Genomic DNA, 23761 nt, shown 5'->3' on the forward strand with positions numbered 1-23761 from the left:
TGCGCGTTTTTTTGTTGAAAGGGCAATGAAAATGCTCCCCTTACTTCTATCGGATTCTTGCTTAAGGCTATCTCAGACCTTTTTACACTCTGATTCCGCACTATTATTTGACTCGATGGTTTCTCATTTCCGAAGAAGCCCTCTTCGTTCATGCCTTATCGGAAGCATTGTTCGATACTGAAATGTGTCTGCAAGTGAAAACGGCAGGCAGAGCTATGACATGGTCTCTAGTCATAACGTAAACATATATCTATGTATGATCTATCATATCAGATTCCTAGGTTTTATGCAAATTTGCCTATTAGGATATTATGTAAGGATGACTTCTTTCGTTGTTGGCATTCATTAGAAGTGCAGATCTACCTCGGATAATTCCATGTACTTTTCCTTTGCCGACCGTAGCGCACAGGTGATCAGAATTTAAAAAAGTTTACGTATTGGAGACTTAGATTTGTATTTAGCTAAGGAATAGAATTCATCTTGGACAAAGTTTTTAACCTGTTGCTCACCTTATTTGTAAGATGCTTAGCTTTTAGCCCTCATTGATAGTATATCATGGATTGGTATTGACTATTATATCAAAGTTACCTTTCTCAAGGTTAATACAAATCATATGTAGACATGTATATAGCAAATCATTACGGTAAAGTTACACCAGATAGTTTCATCTTGTACAAAACCTGCGAGTCCTGTCCCTGGGCCAACTAGTCTTGCCCCTATAAGAGGGAAAGGCATATAAAGGTCATTGCTTTTTAGGCTCAGATACTATTTGATATGTTCAATTCACTAGTTGGGTGTTTGCTGAAGGCTCTTGGTATCAAGGGGAAATGAGGTTTTATGAAAACTAGGGGTTCGAGAGTAAATACTCCTTTTTCCTGAAGATCTATCTTCCTATGGCTCGATGAGTGCCTGCAACGACGACCCACTATTCCACTGAGCTTTCAAGCTCACTTATATCCTATGCCAGATACTGCGTCGTTCGCGTCTGCAGGTTCCACGTATGGCTGGATAATTTGGAATAGAGAGGAGAGTACCATTTATAGATGTTAGACTTGGCAACATCGAACATTGAACCCAACTTCCTCATTAATAAATGACACGGACTTGGCTGCTTCACATCCCTGCAGGCTACTATTTCTCTGACTTATGTTTTCTTGCTTTTTCTTCGTTTGTTGCGGCGAAGTGAAAAAAAAGCAATAAGGAAGTGAATCCACAGGCATCGCCTTGCCTATCTTTAACCTCTTCCAAATGGGTCGAACGACGAGCGGTAGGCAATAGAAGCCGAAAAAGGAAAGTGGCTTGCGTGCATACTGGGCACTGGCGAATGGATGCTCGATACGACGTCAAAAGCAAATGACGCCACATGCTAGAAACCGAAATGTTGTCCATGCTAGCACAGATACTGGTTTGTCGACTCCACTTCATTCTCTTGGTTGTGCCGGGCGTTACTGAGGTCAATACGGCGAAATGCTCTTTGCCCACTCTAAAAAAGAACGAATGTGGAACTAACGGCTAGCAAGCAAAAGCCCATGAAATATAGACACATTGGCGTGCTGTTTTGTTTGGCCTGGTCTGGGCTTTAGTCGGGATGGAATGGGGCCGGCTGGTTGCGTCGCAACTATTGTGATTACTGCTGCAGCCACTACATCTCACGCTTTTCTTGGCGCAGCCGTCTATTATTGGAGGAGGACGCGACGGTGCGTAACAAACAGATATTTCCTTTTTTTATGTTCTTCGCTCACCGACTGACCAACGCGTATGGCGACTTATCTTTATCTTTCTTTTGCTCTATTTTTCTCACTTATCTAGTACTAGACATAATGTTAAAGCTACTGTACTTACTAGCCGCACTGTGCACGAGCTGATAACATACCGTTCTACCACTATACGCCACGGGCAGTTTCTAAACAGTTTACACTCAAATACTCACATACGCGTTGTATTGTAGAGCTTTCGCTTGTTACCATTTTGTACCCCTTTGAATGGTGATTGTTCGCCGTAAAGAGCACGGGAGGTCGAGTACTAGACGAGAACGGAGCCTGTTTGGTCGCTATAGCAGTTGCAGTTGGGATCGCTGGTACTCCCAGGTTTTTTAACATGTGGTTGCTTGTGTACTAGAGAGATAGGGCGTATAGGAGGGGTCTTGGAGCTCCGTCAATGCGAGAGCAGTTCCGTATTATTTAGGATGAGCTGAACCTGGCCTGCATCATTCGGGTAAGCTGTAGGAAATGGCATAAACCTCAATTCATCAACGATAATATGAGGACTCGGGGTTCCGTTGCCTGTGCATGTAAGGTTTTCGGCCCGTATAGGCTTTTCGTACTTTCTGGGTTTTTTCAATAGAGAATGTAATCAGTGGTGCCGTGGGTGAGACTACGATACGTGGTTGTTCGTGGTGGTTAGGAACGCTTAGCCGTAGAGAGATTCACATTTGAACGCGCAAGTCACACACACACAAGTATATGTACATTCAGCTTCCTTTTGCCTATGTCTATTTCGCCTTTGTTGCAACACTACTTACCGTACAAATCATATGACGTCCGGAGAAAAATGTTCCACGAATCGCTTTTTTGTGGGCATGAATCATCAAAAGTTTTCCCATCTAGCGCTAGGTGGAAACACGGCTCGTTCAGAAGCCTAGGCTATAGCTGTCTACATATAGCATAGGAATATCAGTGGAATGTGAGTTCTTGCTGTTAGGTCAGACTGCATTGGCCTCACTGTATCTTGTACTTCATTCTTGGTATTCCTGCTGCTTTACGACTGCTGACGATAGAGCCACGTAAGACACTGGGCTTTCCTCATCAGCTTCGCAGCAGCAATAGTAGAAGGAGGACTCGCTCTTTATTTCCTGACTGGAGCTTTTAGGTCTAGGAAGTGCATGAAGACTCTGCGGTATGACTATGGTACACATTTCATCACACGATATTTGCATAGTAAAGAGGACTGGATAGAGAGCGCTCTGTCGAATATAACTTGAAGTAAGTTTGCAACAGTGGCGCGCGGCTAATGGCAGAAAAGTTTTGTAACGCAGTAAGATAAGATAGACAGCCCAACAGAAAAACGAAACTCAGCAACAGTGAGCTTCGAAAATTCATCGAGTATCGAGGGTAGACTGTTTCCGTCTGCTAAATCTAGACACACGCAAATAAACAAGTAAGTATTACAATAAAGAACAGGATTCAGAAACACACAAAATTAAACAAGGTGTGCTTCATTTAACTATGATCTATCGATCCTTCTTTCCATTCTTCTTTGACTCAGAAGTGTGAATGAATTATGCATTTTGAATATGCTCAAGTAGCGTAGAAATAAGGATGATAGAATAAAGATGGGCAAAAGAGATTTTGTAAGTGACCCTTTGTCATTACGATGCATGCTAAAACGTTTGTTTGCGATTCATAGCCTTTTATGTCATCCTAATCATCAACGTAGCCCCTTATCAAATATTTCTTGGATTTACTCGTTCGTTGCGAACAAATTGAAAAAGTAATTTGGTATTAGCCCTAACAAAATTGTATACCTGTTATCTGCAAATTTAAGGGCACGTGACACAAAATCGAAGCTATTTCTTAGAAAAAAATAAGCAATTGAAATAGAATTGAAGACGAGGAACAAAGATAAGGAGATTTTTGTCCTTGACGCTTTAAAATGCGGTTGCGAAATAACGTTCTACTGCACTCAGTCTTGTAGCATTTGCATTGTTCAGTCTAATATAGTGCAGCGGTATGTGTTCGCCTACGGCAATATAGAGGAAATTATAATTACTTTTTCTTCATTTATGTAACCCTTAAGAAAGAAACATATACCGTCCTCAATCGCTCCAAAGTACACGACATTTGAGTATATTTTTTAAAGCAAAACATAATTGATTTGTTTTTAGTTGATTTTTGGAATACATGAACAGGGATAGCTCGCTAACGTTGGATGAACGTCTTGAACGATCTCGGTTTTGTTCACAACAAACGCTCTGCGTGAGACTGGCGTCAACGGGTTGTGAGAAGAAGAATAAGAAACTTCTTATCTTATAAATAGAACCTGCAGACGCATTAGCTAAAATGCTAATCATTATAGCTTTACTAAAGAGCTTTGTCTGTTGGTCAATCTTCCGCGTAAATTTTGTTAAAGATGCATTTAACGGCCTCATTTGTGTACCATGTGTGAGTTGCACTTTGTACTGTGTTAAAAAAAAAAAAACAAAAAAAAAGGTATAGAAAAATGTTCAGAAATACGTACAAATAATGTTTAAAAATTTTTAAATATATTAAAAACTTATTTCTGAATAAAAGCGACACATAGTGTGCGACATGCAGCTGGATATTTTCTAGTACTAGCTTAACATATTTGTTCCGTTTGAAAACGTTTAACGCGGTTTGTCGAAAAGGCAGGGCAGCTTTCAGTACTTGTTCTGCTGGCTATTAGTTCGCCTGTTTCTGTTTTGAAACGAGAGACATTCGTTGAAGCGCTATAAAATCGCCAATACGGAGCAGACATTAATGGCGCCGGACCTCACTTTGTTTTCTCTGCATGTACATATAAATATGGATATTGGTGCACTCATTAATTAACGACGAACTGTTTCTAAAAAATGGTTGATTTTCATTCAATTTTATAATCAGCCACTTTTTACCTATCGTTTATGTATTTGTCTAGTGTTCTGTGATTTGAAATTATTTTACTTTAGTATTTTTTAAAAGCATTTCTAGGTATATTGCCAGCGAAAAAAATCAAATGGAATGATCACGTAGGTTTGTCGAGGCATTCCCAATCCTTCTCACTGCGTGGAATAAAGGTTTTATCCTCTAAAGCATCGACGCTCGCAGCAAGTAAGATAATGATTACTCGTCTGGAATTTACTATGACACTCTCTGTGTCCTTCGATAACGAAAACCTTTTTGCCGTCCTTCAACAAATACCTGCAAATAGTATTGCCGACGTTCCCTGTGCTATCCTGATATGGATGGCTACTCAGGGGTGTTAGCCATAGAAAGCACCACCGTCCGACCCGCAACGATTTTTACCCTCGTACCCATCAACGCTACTGTAGACATTCAAAGTTTCCACTACGAGAAAAGCTTTTGCTCCCTGCCATTGCCGCATGGATCGATATATCTAAGCGTGGTCTACAAGAAGTAATCAACGAGATGTCGGGTAGGAGGGTGAGCAGTGGTTACTGAGGCGGCCAATTTACGTTTCGTATATACATTCTGTTGGTGTACTCACCCTATAGTTAGTTTGCTGCCTGCCCCACATGGACTAGTATAGCAATGAATTGAGCCATTGCCGCGTACCGGAGACCAATTACAGGGTACGCCCTCTACTGCGGGTAGGTCGATAGTTAGCACTTGTAACCGCGGGTCTGGAACGGCTGGCCTAGGTCAAAAATCTACTTCCTATTTACTGAAACACTCCTCACTCGGCGCTTGCATTTTTCTTGCTCCCCCTTCCCACTCGTAGCGGTGTCATTTTTTTAATTAGATGTTAAACGTTCATTCGACACAGGACCGCGCATGACAACACTAAAACTTGTTTGTGTAAATGGATAAGGCCGAATAGACAAGGACTAGTTGCGAATTTATATGAAAGTAATATTCATCCTCACTATGACTGAAAGTGGCTGAAAATATAATAAGAAATTAAGCAGCAACTGCTCCGTCCGGTGGGGGAGGAAAGCGACAGTCGGTGATTCGAGCTTATTTTATCCCAACTAAGTAGCGGATAACGAAATAACATCTACGAAACGGGTGTCCGCGTCCTTCAAAGCATAACTATACTTAATTAGGCTTAAAAACCTTGTTCTTAATACCTATTGCATTTTTCAGCGAGAGCACGATTACAGATGCCAGATTAAAACAATTTTAACCCAAAATGACGTGCATATAGCCACGTTTGTCTGCTGCAAAGAACGTTTCAGATCTCTGATTTGATCACTATTAAGCGACCCCGTTCATCACATACGGTGTCTCTCATTGACACGTGCTCTAGCGCAGTGAAATTAAGTTCAATATTCTAATTACTAGCCATTCGTTGTTGTTGTATGTTGTCTTAATTATCCTATGTTTACGTTAGTTGTCCTGACAGGTCACAAATGAGAGAAGACGATATTGAAACACTAAGTGAACAGCTAAAAAAGCTAGAAAGCACCATACTGGACCAGACGCTGCAGCTGACGGGGTCCAGAGAGTGAATGGGCTGTTAAATCTAAATTGAATTTAATGACTATTTGCGCGTTTCTTTGCTAGGAATTATTTCGAATCTCGTGGAGCGCTGTACAAGGCAGCGATTGCTGACTATGCCACATGATTATTTTCAACTAGTTATACATTGATTTGTTGTTTTTTTTTTTTTGCTGTCTGATACCGGTACCAGTAAATCCTAATGAAATACGATATTATTTCCTATCATATAAACAATTTTCGAATCAAAATCTGCATTTAGCTTTCTTCCGTTATTTCTTTCAGTGGCCTAAAGGTATCGTCTGCTCTTCACAGCCTACATAATAGACATTTATTTCCATAAATACTCCTTTCCTCTATATATCGATAGAGTTTGTTTATTAGACAGAAATTTGCGAGGAACTTTCACAGGGTGAAAGGTAGTTTAAATACAAGTTTGCCTGGTTGTGAAAGTGTGACTTTCGAGGCGACGACCTGTGTCCCTAGCTGTCTATGCTTGGTTGTACTCTGTATGGATGCTCGGAAAACGTAGCTTCGTTGAAGCGATGAAAAACATTTTCGACAGAAAGATGTTTCCAATGATAGCATAGGTACGATGACTGCTCTGGAGAGAAATCTGTGCGAACCAAGAATCGGAGTGTGCTGTCTGTACACCATTGTCCATACCTCGATCTTTTCTGCGACCGTCTTAACGATATTTGCAATAATTATGGTAGGAACACGTTCCTTTTTAGTTTAATTTTAGTGAACATAGATCACAGTTTGTGTAAGTTTACCAGCCAGAAATACGATCGAAGAGTCTTTTGTTATTAACAAAATCATATCTATACGCACACATTGATTCATCGATGTACTTGGATTTATTTATTACAACAGTAATTGAACACACGTGCGGAAATTCATGCAGTTTCACTGAAATTTCATTTGAAATTCGCATCTATTATTTTCCAATCAAGTAACGGTAATATTGCGTGTGAATGGCGTGAGCTTCGTGGTCAGCAGGTTCGTATTTGAGCAATCTTATACGAAATACTACCTAGAAATACTACCTAGTGATCTGTCAAGAACGTTCGATTGGGCACATAGCCAACCTTATTAATTTTTCTTGCTAAGGTTCAGTATATAAATTTATTTATCCGCTGTAATTCTACGGTACGCAATTTCTCTATTCAAGTAATAAAAACTGTAAAACTCTGACAACATAGCTGGGTTTGCTGCCGTACCATTTGCTTTGAATGCGTCCGATGTTGAGTCTATTATTTTCTTTTAAAAACAAAAAAATGTGAGTTCTGCCTGACATTTCGGTCTAGCTATTTCAATGTAACTATGTCATGCACCATGGTCATGTATTTTTTTCAAATGAATGAAAGCGCCGGTCGTATCGTTTTAGTAGTCATCGTTAATTTTGAACCCTATTTTTGGTCTAACCACAGTCACAGGTGAATTTTGAAAAAAGTTGAAGTTTGGCTTGCACAGACGGTAACAGGCTCTTTGACAGAACTGAGAGGCTTCTGTAGAGTACCCAGTGTAACTGCTCCGTGCGAATGGCCCTAGCGCAGGGCATGTACCTTGGAACGATGCCCCAGGGCACTGCCGAAGAGATTTGTTTTCCGACCTGCTGGGTCATGGTGCAGGCAACGTTATGCCAAATTCATCACGCGCTATGGGACACAACTTCCTTTCCGACGTGATCTATCCACCTCAGTCGGCGCCTCGAAAACGTCAGTTGCCATCTGGTTATCACTTTTCATCTGAGAGTGATTAGACTAATACACGAAATCTAACGAAGCTTTAATTGGTGGGAATAACTGATAAGAGTGGCGACGGGTGTAAATTTGTCTGGGGACGGTCATGTCATAAAATGGTTCGATTAATCTTCTATAGCAAAATGATAAGTATAATAGCACAGAAATTGCGTTTGCAGCGTTCATATTGTCAGTTTCTTTATTTCTAAATCTATTATTTCGGAACGTAGGCTCATAAATGGTGATTTCAGTAAGCCGTGGGGAGACTTTTTTAAGTAAAATAATGACGACTTACGAGGCATTTAGTATAAACTTATTTTTCTTCATATTGTTATTGTGAAGTATCGACGCCATGTAAACCATGATCATTTTGAAAGCTGACATGTAAAGGTCAAGAGGAAATACACATTTTCATGTGTGTTCCACCTCGTCTTCAGAATAGTTTATATTCTTATGCTTATGATGAACATCATTATTCACGCTCAGCTTCCTTGTGCCTCCATAAAGAAGATCGTTTGGTAAATTCATTACAAAGGAAAGACAACTCAATTGAAGCCCCTTTCTGACGATCTCTACTCTGACTGTGAGCCAATTGAATGTTTCGTCCATAAGATCATTTGTGTATCAAAACATTATATTTCTAACCGATGACTGAGCAATGCAAATCGGGTATTGGAGGACGTCTTGCTTGTTTTGTTGGAAATTATAGGATATGCCTTACAATTATTGCAAACGATGTGCTGAGCAGTACGCTATATACCTATAGATATAAATGCTACAATTTGAGTATAGGGCATTAGCAGAATCTCGCCGATGTTCTTAGTCTATGTTTACTAATTGGTTGATTTTTTAGTGGTCGTGGATTAGGTCAAATTAGCGTGACGTTTCGCGTTTTAGAATAACCTTGCTGGCTCGAATGAATCTGTCGTCGTCAGAAGCTAAAAGAAATCACTGGAAAGTTAACAGATATTTAAGCAACACAGCTACACAGCTCGCCCACCGCCCCTTCCATTCGAACTCATTCAAATTGACCGCTTTGTAATCTTTCTTCTTCCCGGCTGGTAGAGAAACGTGCGGCGCAATTTCATTGTGATGACGCCCGCGTCTGCCTAGATAATACTCATTTCCTATTTCCCTCGCCTATGTTTTCATCCCAATTATTCTGAACAAGGACATGCTAATTGACGGCTACAGGCAATCGTCAGCAAAAGTCTGCTACTTCCTGCTATTCGCAAAATGCGATGTAGTGAGGCTAAATTGTGAGTGAGATTAAAATCAATGCGCTCAGCGCAGACCCCTACCGGAGCTGATAATAGTTAATAAAAGCAATTTGCCGTTTCCTCGACCGTTAGACCGTTTTACGTTGTCATGTGATTACATTATTCGCAGGTTAAACTTTTGCAAACCCCATTTTCTTTATGCATGCAGTAATAACCACCTTAGCGGCTGCCCTCGTATTTAGACTTTCGAAGAACTGGTCTTGACGTTATCAGGGTGTCGGATTGACAAATCTTGATTATGTACTTAGCGTCGTAAGCCCTCAGATGACAGAATATTGCTTAATATTTTTCTCGTTTTTTTTATCAGCTAATGTAACATATATACACTCGCAGTGTGATTTAAAGAAGGGGAAACTGGACCATATTTCTGCATAAGGCGCTGCATTGACTGATGGCCATTTGTCATATAAACCCCTGTCCACGAAGGGGACGCATCCACTCGGCCTCGTTAGAACTGTTTCGTCAGGCTACCCAGGCAAGCATTTGGCCTCCCTATCCGTTGTTGAGGCTACTTTGGTGCGGTTTTCAGGTCACTGAGGCCGGGAATCGGTTTATCTAGTTTATTAACCCATATTTTCCCGTTCAACGCTGTATCTTCATCTTCTAGAAAAGGAGCGAAAAGGGACCGTCAGAGACATTTCCATACAACTGCCACTTGTTGCTATTTTTGCCATTTTAGTTTTTAGATTTTCATGTATAAAAATGTTTCATATGCTTTAAAAGTATTTTTGACCACTAGACTGAACCGGTTCAGATTAAATTATCCTCGTCGGTCATAGATTCATCTCCTGTTTCAATATGAGTTACATGTGTGGTGAAACAATTCGGCCAAGCGGATTCATGTGATTTAAGAGGATTAACAATAATATCATATGAAGCGGTAAAATCCGGCTCGCCTTCGAAAGTTCCTTTTTTAAACGATAACCCAATGCCTAGAAAGAAAAAGTGTCATTGACAATTTGAGCGCCAGGCAATATTGAAAGTGTGTGGCTTGCTTAAAACTTTATATAAACTTAAAGATGTTTGATTTTTGGGATAATGCCGAATATCTCTAATAGCCAAAAAAATATAATGTAGTCCTAATTGACAGCTCGTATTTGTACTAGCTTAAAAATTACTACTACCATCTTTACGCAACCGAAGTATATTCTGACGTTTAATGTACTGTGGTCTATATCGTAAACTAATCTTGCAGAGGACAATCAAAAAGGAATCACAAGATTTTTGAGGAGAACTCGCATGGGGGTAGTAGAATCTTGGCTACGTTAATGATTTACGAAATTATAGCAGTATGCGACAAGATTGACCTGGTTATCTTGACAACTTAGTGTTCCCAAGTGACCTTGTTTTCGGTTCTATCAATGCGGATGGGACCGTCAGAGTTTGTTAGCATTATGAGAAAAATGGATTAAAGGTAACATCTGAACAAGATACAAACAATCGAATTGCGTGAACAAGAAGTTCTTCTTTCGTTTTACCGTACTACAAATGAAGATTATTGATCAGAATCAGCCTCCTTTAACCATCAAGTTACACTCCCCATAGAGAGACTCATGTCGCCACTAGGTTTTTAGAGTTACAGTTTTGCAGTCCACCGCACACACTTTCCCGTGATTCTAAACTTTTTGTCGTTTCTACACCAAGAATTTTTCAATGATTCACTAGGAGAAAATTGTCGTTGTTGTTCTTTTCATTGATAAATTGATGTTTGTTTTTGAAACACAAAAAAATGTATAGATTCATCGAAAACGGTCAGAACTGTCACATATAAGTACAGTCTTCATTCAAGAATAGCATAACAAAGCCAGTGAATGGCCGTTTACCAAATTTGGGTCTGCATAGATATACAAAATCATGAAATTCGGCAGTGTCGGTTGCCATTAGCGCGTATATTTTAAATTGTTGCTATAACTTCGCAAAGTTTGCAATTATGAAAAATTGTTTTGTCGTTCCGAAGTTCTCTCGTCCTCAACTCGAGCCAACCAATTGAAACGATCAAGATCGTTGGAGATATTTTTGCGAATGTCATACGGATCTATATGCACAAACCGGACTTACGTTTAAGTCGAAATAGGTAAGAAAGCATGCATGCTGGGGACTGACATATTCACTGCTTTTACTCATACTTCAGACAGGTAAGTTTGAAATTATTTACGTGCTCTTATTGACGTATATTTCTGACGTCTTAAGGCGGACCATTTTTCCGGTTATGCAACCGCTGGCGGTTTAACACAAGGCGTCAAAAAAGCGTCAAGGCGATGAGGCAATGTTTTTCGTCGTCATGTTTGCCTTCCTTCGAAACTTGAGGTTTCAGTTTTGCCTGCGCAGCCACCAGTCCCTTATCAGCACGACGTTGGCGATGCGTCGATTTTGATGAAAACTACCAACGAATACTTGGTTCTGATAATAAGAAAAGTAGAGCAGCAATGAAAGGTGAGGAATATTTCAAATGGAAAGGTAGGCATAGGGGATATGATGATAATGGCCATGTGTTGTGTAGAACTGAATAAACCCTAGTCCTCTTTACCAGGCACGCCCCGGTAGCCGTCTCCGCACTCACAAGTTTACGATCTCATAGTCAGCCCACCGAGGAGTGCAGGAATGAGCAACGTTGGGCAATGAGGATATAGAGGAAGAGTCGAAAAGGGATCTAAAGAAAGCTGCAGTGAGAGACAGTGGGAGTTAGGAAAATGAAAAACGAGTATCAACAATAAGTAACGAACTGGCGAACGAAAAAAGGTAGGAAGTAAGCGAACGGTTAGACGAACAGAGGGCGCTAACATATACGAAATACGGCACGGTTTTATTTGCTATCTCCTAATAGAACGAAAGTAGTGGATATAAAGTGTTGTGTTTTTTGCCTTGGTGGCAATTTTTTGCCTTCTTCCTGCTATTGCTGCGCTGTATTTTAACGGTGTGTCTTACTTTCAAGCAAACCGTTTTCCTAGCAGAACTTCCCTGGGCCGTCAGCTCGTATAGTGTGTTCACGCTGTTTATACCTTGGGCAAAGTCAATTAAAGTCTCGTTTCTCGCATCTTCGCCAACTAAATGGGTTAACTGAAAAACCAGTTTATTTCGTAACTATTAGCTCAAATAGCTTAAAAACGAAGTATTATTATCCGAAAATAACTCCCATAAACTATAAACGTAGCACTTATATTAATTTGTTTTTAAGATTACATTTAGCTCTAATTAGTTCCTACATGGTAGGGAGTTTTACCGAAAAAATTAGTATTTGTTTGTAGAACGGCCGCACTACGAATCCAGCTACAAGAAGATTTCACTTGATTATACAATCGGATTTATCCGCAGCAACGATTTCTCAGAATATTAAGAAATAACCAAGGTTCATAGAGGTGATTTTCGTCAAGAAAGAGGACATGGAAGGGGAGCAACTTTTTTTTTTGTTCAATGTTCAATACTCTACTCAAGCTGTCTATATTCTATAAAATATTTAGGGCAAACATCTAAACAGCGACATATCTGATGCGAGCGAGTGTCCCTAATCGCCATTTTTGACCAGAGAAAATGTTTAAATTGCTAATGTGATCCTTTCAGGCTGTATGAAAGCATGTAACTCCTGTTTACGTACTATCCTATCATTGGACCTAACACTAAACATGTTTGCCGCCTGCGTCTGCGCCCAGCCATCCGCTTCCACGACGTATGGAAGGCTCCTGTTTACTCTCCTATTATCCTTGTTCCAATAACGTTCACTCTACCCAACGACGGCGGTACCGCCTAATTATGCTATATTACTGCTGACACGATATGATAGGATGTCCAACCGCGTTCTAATCCCAAGCAAAACAACGATGCGGACAAAGTTTTTTTTTTCGACGGAAAAGGGGCTGTCGGGAATTGTCCGGCAAAAAGATACTATGGCAACTCGTTTGGCCTATGTTATTATTTAAGTTGACTTATATAGTCATCCACTGAAATAACTGACAGCGGTCGCGCGCTGGTGAAATATCGTGAGTAACCCAGTAATAATTTCATTGAACACGTGCTATTCGACGTACGATTTTGCAAGGTACTACTAGAGAAGGCTGTTTATAGATAGCTGTTCAAGATCGGCAGGACGATTGGGAGAACAGCGTTTTTTTCGGTACAAATACACATGGTTAATACGAATACGGTCTATTTTTGTTAGAGCGAAGCCAATGTTTCTGTTAAACAATGAACAGCTGAAGATCTAAACAACGCGGTTAGTTTTGTGACGAGTTTAACAAGCAATTAGCTAGACAAAAACGTTATATACTGCTGACACGTCAGAATTTACAAAGCTTGGAAAGCTGATTGTTTCTTCTATCAAATTAGCATTAATCATGAAGCAGAGTAATGAACTTATTATCGTAAACCATCCATACGCTGAGTATCAAAAATTCAGAAATGGAGCTTAGCAATATTCAGATCTGAAGAAGAATCTGAAGAGCTTACAGCTTTTTTGAGAAAGTCATGGCGCTATGAACACGTTGAGCTGAACACCGCAGACAAATAACACGCTTGCCTGCAGTCAAATGAAGTCCGACCAGGCGCCTTTAGTACAGAGCTATTCAACGGCCATTAACTCGTTATAACATAGTATGTATACATATATGTATATAATCGGATCTGTATGGTTTATGGAAGTACGTATACTTCAATGTAAAAAACTATCTGATCAATGCTAAACATTTGGCGTACCACTTCTAGGCGCTAGAGTAAAAAGGAGGAACTTTCACCTTAAGGATTATTAGACCTTAAAAGGTAAATATGTTGAGACCTAGAGGCTCAAAAAAGAAAACCGAACATCCAATGAAAAACAAATAAGTCTAAATTCGAGTTTATCGCAAAATTACAAAGTTTGCCGTACAGTTTAATGTATGTTATACATAGGCGACCCCTTTTCTGTGCGTATAACACATGTATATATATGTATATAAATATATAATAACGTAACAAATGGAATGAACTGCACGATGGCGGTCATGTCGGAAGGACGGAATAATAATAATAAAATGCTGATTATGTCGTAAAGGCATTGCGAAGTGTTTTTATTAGTTTATCAAGTATCGTTTAGAGTTGAAAGAAACGTTGCAATGAACAGTGCGTACCGGCGTACGTCGTAAGCCGGCAAACAACGCTTTCTCGCGTTCTCTCTATTTGTGTAAAGTACACGAATATTAGATGGCTGCGTATGGGCTGTTTGTTGACGCCGGCTCTCGTCGGCAAATCAGACGAGCGCGTTTAATGCAGGAGACACGTCCCGATGCAGCAGCTGCGACACGCTGTCGCTATAGCTAGTCAAGGCTGGCCAAGTCGAGAGTATGACCGTCAGGTCACGTAGTCGAGGCACCTTTTTCTGTGCATCCTCCCAGCTTCGCACCTCTTCCTACTTCTTTTTCTCTCTCATACAACTCAGTGCTTTCTGACTGCAAGACCGTGCATGAACAACAGTTAAATATATATATATATTTGCACATAAAATGCGATATCTTTTATAAGGTAGTGGTGCATAATTAGAAATTTAATCACCATGCAATGCACAGTAATTTACGCACTGTCCTAAAAGCCAGCCAGGACTCGCTGGATTACCTAATATATTAAAAAGAAAAAGCAAATTGAAACAGGGCCCTATCATACAAAATACAGGTGTAGCCTTCAAAGGCAACCCATTTAATGGCCGCAGTAATATCTTTCTGTCCTTGTTGTACGGCCTTACTTTTTGAACGGTGCAGAAGTCTGTGAAAACATTAAGAAAACAAGTCAATTCCTGGCTGATTTTTAGTTATATACTCTGAATCTTTTTAATAACTCCAACAATTTGACAAACTATGCCGTGGAGGTTAACAACAGACATACTCTGAACATCGGCTTAAGAAAACAGTAAACATAGGTAAGTTTAGGGCGTTCCGTGCGAAGAAGGCTAAGTTGATTTCAATACGTTACGCTACCACAAACATAATCGAACTTAGTGCGCTAAGGTTCTTCAATGCATTGCTTCTTGAGCTGCGGGTGCGTGCGTACGTACGTACGTACGTAGCCATTTACCTTAAACGGTTCTGTTTTTCGTGATCATGCATAAGGTTTATGTTGTTTCGTTGTAATTTCGATATTTCAGAACAAAGGTTAAATGTATTCTAATAGCTGGTTATAATAAGCCATGTTAGCGTTTAATGATTACAACAATTATATATTGACCTCACTTGAAGGGCCTTTTTCTACATTTTATTTAAGCATCATTTGAGGTACTTGAGATGTTACAATGTAACATCGGCGGTAGAGCATGCTGAAGCATGTATTTGGGGACCTAGCAAATATTCCTCTCCTCACTGTTGCTTAATACGAGCAGCAGCAAAACGCCGTTAATTAACGCTGTTAATGTTTTCTGTTATGTTGTTAAGCTGTTAATGTTAAAGTAAAGGGATTAAAAGTCAGGCCACTTCATGAAAGGCCAAGACGGGTCTTTGTTAAAATTATGTATAAATATTATAGTGAAATAAGAAGCATAAACAAAAATAATGAAATACATATGGCACATTTCAAAAATAAAAAATATGTTACAAGAATAAAAAAAAATATGTTACCGGTCTACTCGAATGCTTTATATTAATTATCGTGAAGTCGAAAATTTCGTGAAACTATTTGTTGCGTTGAAACTGTTATTATTTGGCTCATGAACGCGATCTCTTGTCGAGGGTCCATTGCAGAAAATGACCTTTACAAATCAGCGCGGCATAGAAAGTCTCTTTTCAGCTTTGTGTACAATTTTAATACACAAGTTACCAGAGGAGATCGATTATTTCCGTCCGGATCCACTTTGGTGACGTAAGGCTTGAGTGGAAAGGCTCTTGTTGACTACATACCGACACGGATAGAAGGTCCAAGATGTCCCGTAAGAATCACTAACAGGTAAATACATGGATCTCTGATGCTGTCAGCCCAGCTGGGCATAAGTAGATAAAGAGTACATAATTCTATTCAGCTGTTGCAAATATCTCATGATTTCACGCTATTTGTTCTAGGTTAAGCCGTGCAAAAGGGTTCGAAAAAGCTGATGTACTGCCTATAAACGAAACTGAGATTAACTCAGCGTAACAGCGTAATACTCGTATTTTAGTGGATAGAGATCGAATACATGTTTCCTCCATACGTTACTCTATTTAAAGAAAGTGCAATTGTGGATATTGTTGCCCAAAGCCTTAATCTGATCTGAAAGCGTCTATAAAGGTAAACAAAAGCAAATGGTCTTGTGATATAGTAGTGATATTTCAATTTACACGCCTCAACTAACTTGTTTTATAATAAACAAACAGCCAATGATGTTCTTGTAAAAATATTTTACTCGATGAGCTAACATGTAATTATTATTATTAACACGACTTCAAATATCAATTTATCCTTATTTAACACTTTTAATTAGATTTCAAAAAAGTACGTTGTTTATGTGTGAGTTAGAGAGACTTCTTAAGCTTTCTTACGCTACTGATTCGATCCGTCATCTTCAGACCACATCGAGTTATCCGGTCTGAAAATTCCTGTGTCCGTCTCGTCCTTAAGTACACACATCAAAGATCATCTTTGAGAAACTCTGCTGGCGAGAACCACTTCTCTTATATAAATAATGGAGCCATTCATGCAACCTGGCATGAGATAAGTGGTATTTTCACGTCCACCAGGTAATCTGGTGGCCATCTTTTTTTCGGTCATTGTAACCGAATTCGGTGAAGGCATCGTAAACGTACACTCTCGTTGGGAAATCGACTTTTTTAACGAACAATCCTAAAGCACATATATATATATATATATATATATATATATATAAACCGTTCCTGGCCTGTAACAACGTTATGCAATAGCATTATCTGTAACCGATTAGATGATGCGGCCGAAAAATTAAAGCAAACGAGCAACTAAGAAGTACTCTTGTATTCATAGCCTGAAGCACTATGAGTATAGGGCAGACTAAGTTCCTTTTTTGTATAGGTAAAATGGATACATTAAGTTTCATCGGGAATACTCGTACTCTTTTTACGAATCGGCAAATAACGTAAAAATGTGCTGTCTTTGTAGGAAAAACAGTGCAAACGTTATTCGGTTTATTTTACGTTTTTTGGTAAAAACAGATAGCTAAATGTTTCGTCAATGTCACCTCAAGTATCTGAATCAAGCTACAGTGTGACATAAATTAATTTTTCCACGTTTCACCGTTATTTCCTAGAATCGTCTGTTACAACCAGCGGTTTTGCCTGCCAATGGAGAGTGACTCAATAAGCCACCTATATATGGTCATCCTTAGATGCAGAAATTACACATTTTCGCGTGGTGGGTATTCATAATTCTTGTATAATTGTAATAACATTAATGCCAATAAGAACAAGAGGAAGGCTGATAACCTTACGAAGCCAAGTTTTTACACAATATATACGATTAAATAAAGGAAGTTTGAATTTATACTCCTTCGTAGACGATTTTCTGTACTTAACTGAGAACACTCGTAAACGATCAAGATAAAAGGAAAAATTTCCGCTTCTATCGAAATAGGTCGGGTCCGGGACAAGTCCTTCGCTCCTTTGTGAGTGATTCTTTCTCATGGTGGCTTTTGAGGTCTGTTTCAGTGCAATAGGCCAATGCGATTTTGATCACATAGATTCGACCTTTTCCCGAAGTGTCTTCATGTTCGCAGCGAGACTTGAAGGGTCACAAAAGCCCTTGCGTTGAACAGGTAGTGTCTACTTCAGATCTCAAAATTTCAGCCTTAGTCCGATACTAGCACTCATAACAATAGGTAAATATTACTTACTAACGGGAAGATAGGACTTACTGATGATTGCTTAACCGCGAACCAACCGAATTCATAGACCCAAAAAGGAAAGCACTATTGGATCTGATGCCTGCGACATGCTACAGCTGCTGCGTGTCTGTACGGCACGCGCGCTAAAGGAAAAACAAAACTTAGAGAAATTTACTTAGTTGACGTCGAATTTGGAGCAGTATAATTATTTGAGGCCGTAGGAAATGCCAATATATATTTTTTCGCAATTTCAGTAAGAATTTCACTTTTTTGCGCGGGAAGAACTTTCACTAGGATCATATATTTTTTTTTGCCCGAAGTAGACGGTTCACGTTATGAGCAATTTTCGTGTGCCTTCTAGAAAGTCCCAGAAAGATCTTTATGAAGCGTGCCAAAAATCGTCAAGAGCTTTTAGATCTAAAGGGCTCAAAAAATTACTATTTTTTGAGCCCTTTAGAAGATGACTGAACAATCCTATTTTTTATTAGCTATCTTGAGCCCTTGCGTTTTGGAAACTTTCGGCCTGCTAAAATTTGATTCCGTTAGAACTTCTAATATGTAGAATACTTGAGCGACAATCAATGTACACCTGCTAATGTTGCTTGAATCACGGTTACTATTAAAAAGATGAATGAATGAAAAAGAAAGAAGGATGACTGGGGAATGATTCAAGTCCCGAATTGAAGTTGATATCGTAGCGAATTGTAGTTTTATTAAAGAAAGATGATTGTTAGAAGTGAAACTTTCAGCACATGTAAGAGAATTCGTTGAAGTGTCTATTTTTATTCAGACACAATCACAGAGAGGACTTCTGCTTTAGGTGCCGCACCCTTTATGATAAAATTGTGATATGAAACATGGGACCTACCTATGAACACAAAAAACAATCGTTAACCAGCCTTAAGGACAAAAAGGACATAATGCCTTTTTCCTGTCTAAATTAAAAAAATATGCGCAAAATCTAGCTCTAAAATGATCAGTTTTTCCTGTTTTCTGACAAATCTATAAAACCTACGAGACGTGATCTTTTCAATGGTAATAATACCTTTTACACTTATTCTTATAATCGTAATGAGAAAGAGATGATTCAGGGCACTGTGCTCTCAACCTTTTGTTTTTTTCAATAATAGATTGTAGGTTAGCTAAGATTAGAATCGAAGAATAAAGTATTGTGCATTTATACTATCTTAGAAAATAAACTCAGAGCTAGCAAGCTAAGGATCTTTGCATTCCAATATTCAATTTTGTCTATTACCAAGACATCGTACGGAGTTTTCGTTTACCAAAGTGAATTCAATACGTTTTTTCCTTTTCTATTAAATGGGTCCATTGTATATGTGCGCAGCATCGGAGTAATTAACTACCTTATTCATATTGGCCTAACATACAGAAAGCCTTATATAGGCAATGTACTGATTACTGACCTTCGATGAAGGGAAGAGGAATTACGAACACAGCACAGCATCGCTACAAGCTAATACCATCAATTAATTTTCATATCTTTCATGCATCGTTGACATTTCCCAGAGCATCTACAAAAAAGAGCGGAACGCTTGTCCATTTACCCGCGGTCTATTGACTGAAACGGAATAGGCAGGATCAATATCACAGTAACATGGAATGGAACATGAGAGCTGAAATATAGCGTTACTCTCCATTCTCATGGACTTCTCAGAAGCCATATTATAGGCTAATATTTAGACTTGTTATTCTTTGCCTTAGCGCGAAGAGCATTCTGTTTCTCATACGATAAACGTAAACGGGTAGAAGTGGGAGATGCGCGCGCGTTCTCTTCGAGGCCAGAGGCGTTGTCGGGTTGTCACTTGTTACCGACCGAGTCGAGTTACCGCCCGCAGATTCGCAGAAGGAAAATCTTCACACTTCCTTCTAGTTCAATCATTGTAGGACGAAGTCGGGACCTACAAGAAAGTGCAAGTTTTGAATTTGCGAACGAACCCAAACCTAGTTAGACCTACATTTGCTGAAAGAAAGGGGCCGTTTCCCAATTACAGGGATTGATTGGTCGAAGGGACAGTCTCAGTCCCTTAACACGACAGGGGGCTCAAAGAATAGTAGCCGCTGCAGCGGGGATGGCACAAACCGAGCTTTGGAGAGAGAAAGTGATGCGAACAGACCAAACGCGTATCTATCCTCACCATCTGTCTGCTTTTTCGTTAACTTCTTCTCGTTCATGACCTATCGAGTTCCCCCGAAGTCAGCCCGATTCCCTCGAACATCCACAGCGGTTGTGACGACGATGACAACAGCGTTCGTGACAGTCTGAGCTTAGGTCTGGTGGGCTTGTTTTATTTGTGCAAGCGAACAAATGTTCATACGAACGAAAAAAGCAGAAAGAAAAGGAAAAAAACATACAATAGCGATCCGTTAAAGAGCCAAGCGGTGCTTTTTCTCTGTGAAGTACTCTGCGGTTTAGTTGGCTGAGATTACTCGATGTGGCACTGTCTATCGGCACTTTGTCGAAACAGAAAGATCGAAGAAGTGAGAAAGATTTAGCAAAGGCGATGCCAGTATAGAGAAATATCTCCATAGGAGTGTTTCGGGTTTAGACGGATTCTCACCCGCACCGTCATCACAATCACTATGTATTACACGGTCGAGTTCGAGCATCCGCCTGCGTACTTAATAATGCGGAGGCATGACGAGAGAAATGCAAAATAGTTGCAGGTTGCGTACCTTTTATAAAGTTCGTTTCCTCGTCAACTTGTGCGAAATGTTCTAGTGATATATATATATATATATATATATATCCTTACGATGTAACAGCATTTTCTCTTTTTCGAATGTTGCGTCGTCATTATCGCCCTTAACTTGCCTTGGAGCAGTTCCTACATGTCCTGCTGCGCCACCTTCGTGCTAGTTCTTCCACTATGGAATAGCTTCTGCAGTCGATACGATGGCTACGTGACATTCGACTTGTTTAGCCTAATAAGTCATAGTTCTCTGTGTGCGCCCATGAGTGCCAAGGCAAGCAGCTCGAAGAGCTGAGACTGAATGGCACATTCACGCGAGCTTTCTTATCATCTCCCCTTTTTTTGGTACGAGAGATATACAGTTTTTTTAAGAGTCACAGAGTACTTTTAGAATGACACCGCAGAAGACATACATGTGTGGAGTTATCGATAAGCTTCTGTCGGACAAGTGGTAGATCTCGGTACTTATAAGAAAGAAATACGTCGGTATAAAGAGCGCAGGAAGGCACTGAAAACATTGGTAAGATTTGCAGAGATGGTACTTGATCGATTTACAGAACTTTTCATGACATAGGTCGACTCTAACAAAGGACCGAGAGCAGCATTAAGGCCAACAAGAATACATAAAAGTGGCCGACCTTATTTCAGTTTTGCCATCTGTACGTAGAAAGCGTAGAAACCGACCGAATGTGCAAAAATTCTAAACACTGAAATTATTGCCCCCGGGTGTCCAACGGTTTCAGTCCAACGGGTCCAAGATAGAAGTGGTGGAACGGTAAAGCATCCGTGGGAAGCATGGTAGATTATCTAGGAATAATATTTTAAAGTTAGTAATGACAAAAAGAAGCAAAGATAGGAATGCCTTGTGCAAACTTTTTGCTTAAGGCATAACGTGTGCGTTTTTAAAAGAAAGGAAAAGAAACACTCTGAAAGGGCTAGACACTACCCGGTACAATGAAATCGTGAAATATTTGGAAAACATCCGTAATGCAATATTGTACTGCTTGCAAAGTAGAATTCAGATCTGATAAAAAAAAAACAGCGACTGGCGTCTACAGTTAGACCGCTATAACTAGAGCACTAACATAATGATCGTACGTAAAAGAAAAATAACTTTTAGATGTGAAGTTACTTTTCAAATATTCAGCGAGCATTTTTCCAACTTTATTCGTGCAATTCTCAAATAGCTTCATACTGAAAAACACCTTGGGGTTCTATCTGCAGGAAAGTGCCTTAGAAATATTTTTATCCAAGCGGACGTCTAGACGTTATCGAGATCTTAATCATGAGAATTTTCATAAAGTACTATCTTTTAGCTTCATAAACATTATAAGTAGCGAAGAAAGAGCATGAAGAATACAGTGCTGCACGGCATCTAATATAAAGCTTAGCAATGAATCTAACAGAAGAGTTATGTCCTGCAGTGTCAAAGAAAAGCAGCCTATCGTCAGCATCTCGACTCGTCCTTTGCGTATAAAGTGCCGGGTAAATTATCTCAACTGACCACAATTAATGCTTTTAATACAGTGAAATATTTTGTGTAGACGTTACCATGCTAAGACGAGCAACTCCCTGGAATCCAGGTACTATCTCCTCGCCGAGCCGTCATCACGCAAGCGACGGTACAGGCAGCCTGTGGGCCTTAAACCGATCTCTATAAACTCTAGTACAACGAAAATAGTACTCGAAAGCGAAATCGTTGAAGTTTATGAGTAACAACGGCTTCTTGAAAGAGGGATGTTCTGTACTGTTGAAAAAAACCATAGCAACTCCCATACGCCCTTTCCCTGATGGCCCAAACGAAAAGACGATGATTTGTGCCTCTGAAATGGTTATACCCAATAGATTATGAGATCTAAGCATTCGGCCAATGCTCGTAAACCTGATCACCGTATTGTAGTATTGAGCCCATATGTTTGTGCGTATGGTATGGCTTTTATTCAATACGGACTTAAGGCCTCTGTAACAGAGGAAAGAATATATCGAGAACGCCATTATTCGGTCAGTATAAAATGTATTTAGCTGAGTCCGTTGCAACCACACCTGAAGTATCTCATTATGATTTCATTGTCCCTATATATCATTCTTTCGCTATTTCGTGCTTAACTGTTTGGAGCAGACATCTGGGAAGGTCATGGTTAAATCGGCGTCAATCACACAACCCGTGTCACAACATCTTGTTCAACACCGGGTCACCGTGCCCTAACAGATGCATTGCGATATAACGTAGTAGCGATGCTGCGATTTTTCTCATAATTATTATCTTCGTATTGAAGTCGTGGACAACTGATAGTATCACTGATCTGCAAGAGTGAATTGGAGGCTATAGAAGATTGCAAATAAGCCAGCAGGCAAGCTGGGTAATGTGATTTGGTCTATGTTCATTCCAAATGATGACCTGGTATTGGTCAAAGATATTTATTTAATAACTACCATTTTATTCTACGTCGAAGTTTGGCCTCGCTGGAAATAAACAGAAAGTTCTGTTGTAAGTTCCGTTTTATTCGAACTATTTAGGATAATGCAAATTACGTAATTTAGAAACAGAAAGGAACCGCATGTCTTTGATTTAGCACTATGAAGGGAAAAAAAATCACAGATTATGACTATCGTGAGAAAAGGATTTTGCTGTAGAGTCACAGGATAGAATTTAATCCTAATAAAGGAAACTTTTCAATGACCAAGCTTTGTAATAAGGAGAGAGGATTTCGAACAAGAAGTAACAGCCTAAGGATCAGTAAGGTTTCACAGTGGAGTAATAGAGTTATACCTATTTGCTTCCAGAAATAGTCTGCCTGATCTTAAACCCTCTAATAATTAATTTCAGGATCAAAAAACAATAGGTTTCGAGCCATCGCATTACCGCAATAGTGTTAGGAGATTAGGTAAGCCCAACAAGCTACACAGGCCTAGAAAAAGAGCCTTTGTTTATCCCAGTAGATAACTTGTCTTATTCAACGCATTGCGGTTATTCGCTTGGTTACATTTACTAGGAGCTAAAGACAAGTGGAACAAGAAGGTGGAATCAATTTTCCAGTGGCATTTTGTGTCGTCGGACTAGTTATTGAGACCG

General features: G+C 39.6%; 1 protein-coding gene and 1 long non-coding RNA gene across 2 annotated transcripts in view; both read left to right on the forward strand.

Annotated features, from left to right (window-relative positions):
- The window catches only part of Snap25 (Synaptosomal-associated protein 25kDa), a 287198-nt gene that overhangs the window by 113935 nt on the left and 149502 nt on the right, over positions 1-23761 (forward strand). The window lies entirely within an intron of this gene.
- Positions 204-14218, forward strand: LOC147757127 (uncharacterized). The gene is made up of 3 exons (XR_015324438.1): positions 204-11634; positions 11732-11940; positions 12760-14218. It is a non-coding gene; the product is annotated as an uncharacterized LOC147757127 (long non-coding RNA).

Source organism: Varroa destructor, unplaced genomic scaffold (genome assembly GCF_002443255.2).
Source record: "Varroa destructor unplaced genomic scaffold, Vdes_3.0 BEIS01000003.1, whole genome shotgun sequence".
Lineage (NCBI taxonomy): Eukaryota > Metazoa > Arthropoda > Arachnida > Mesostigmata > Varroidae > Varroa > Varroa destructor.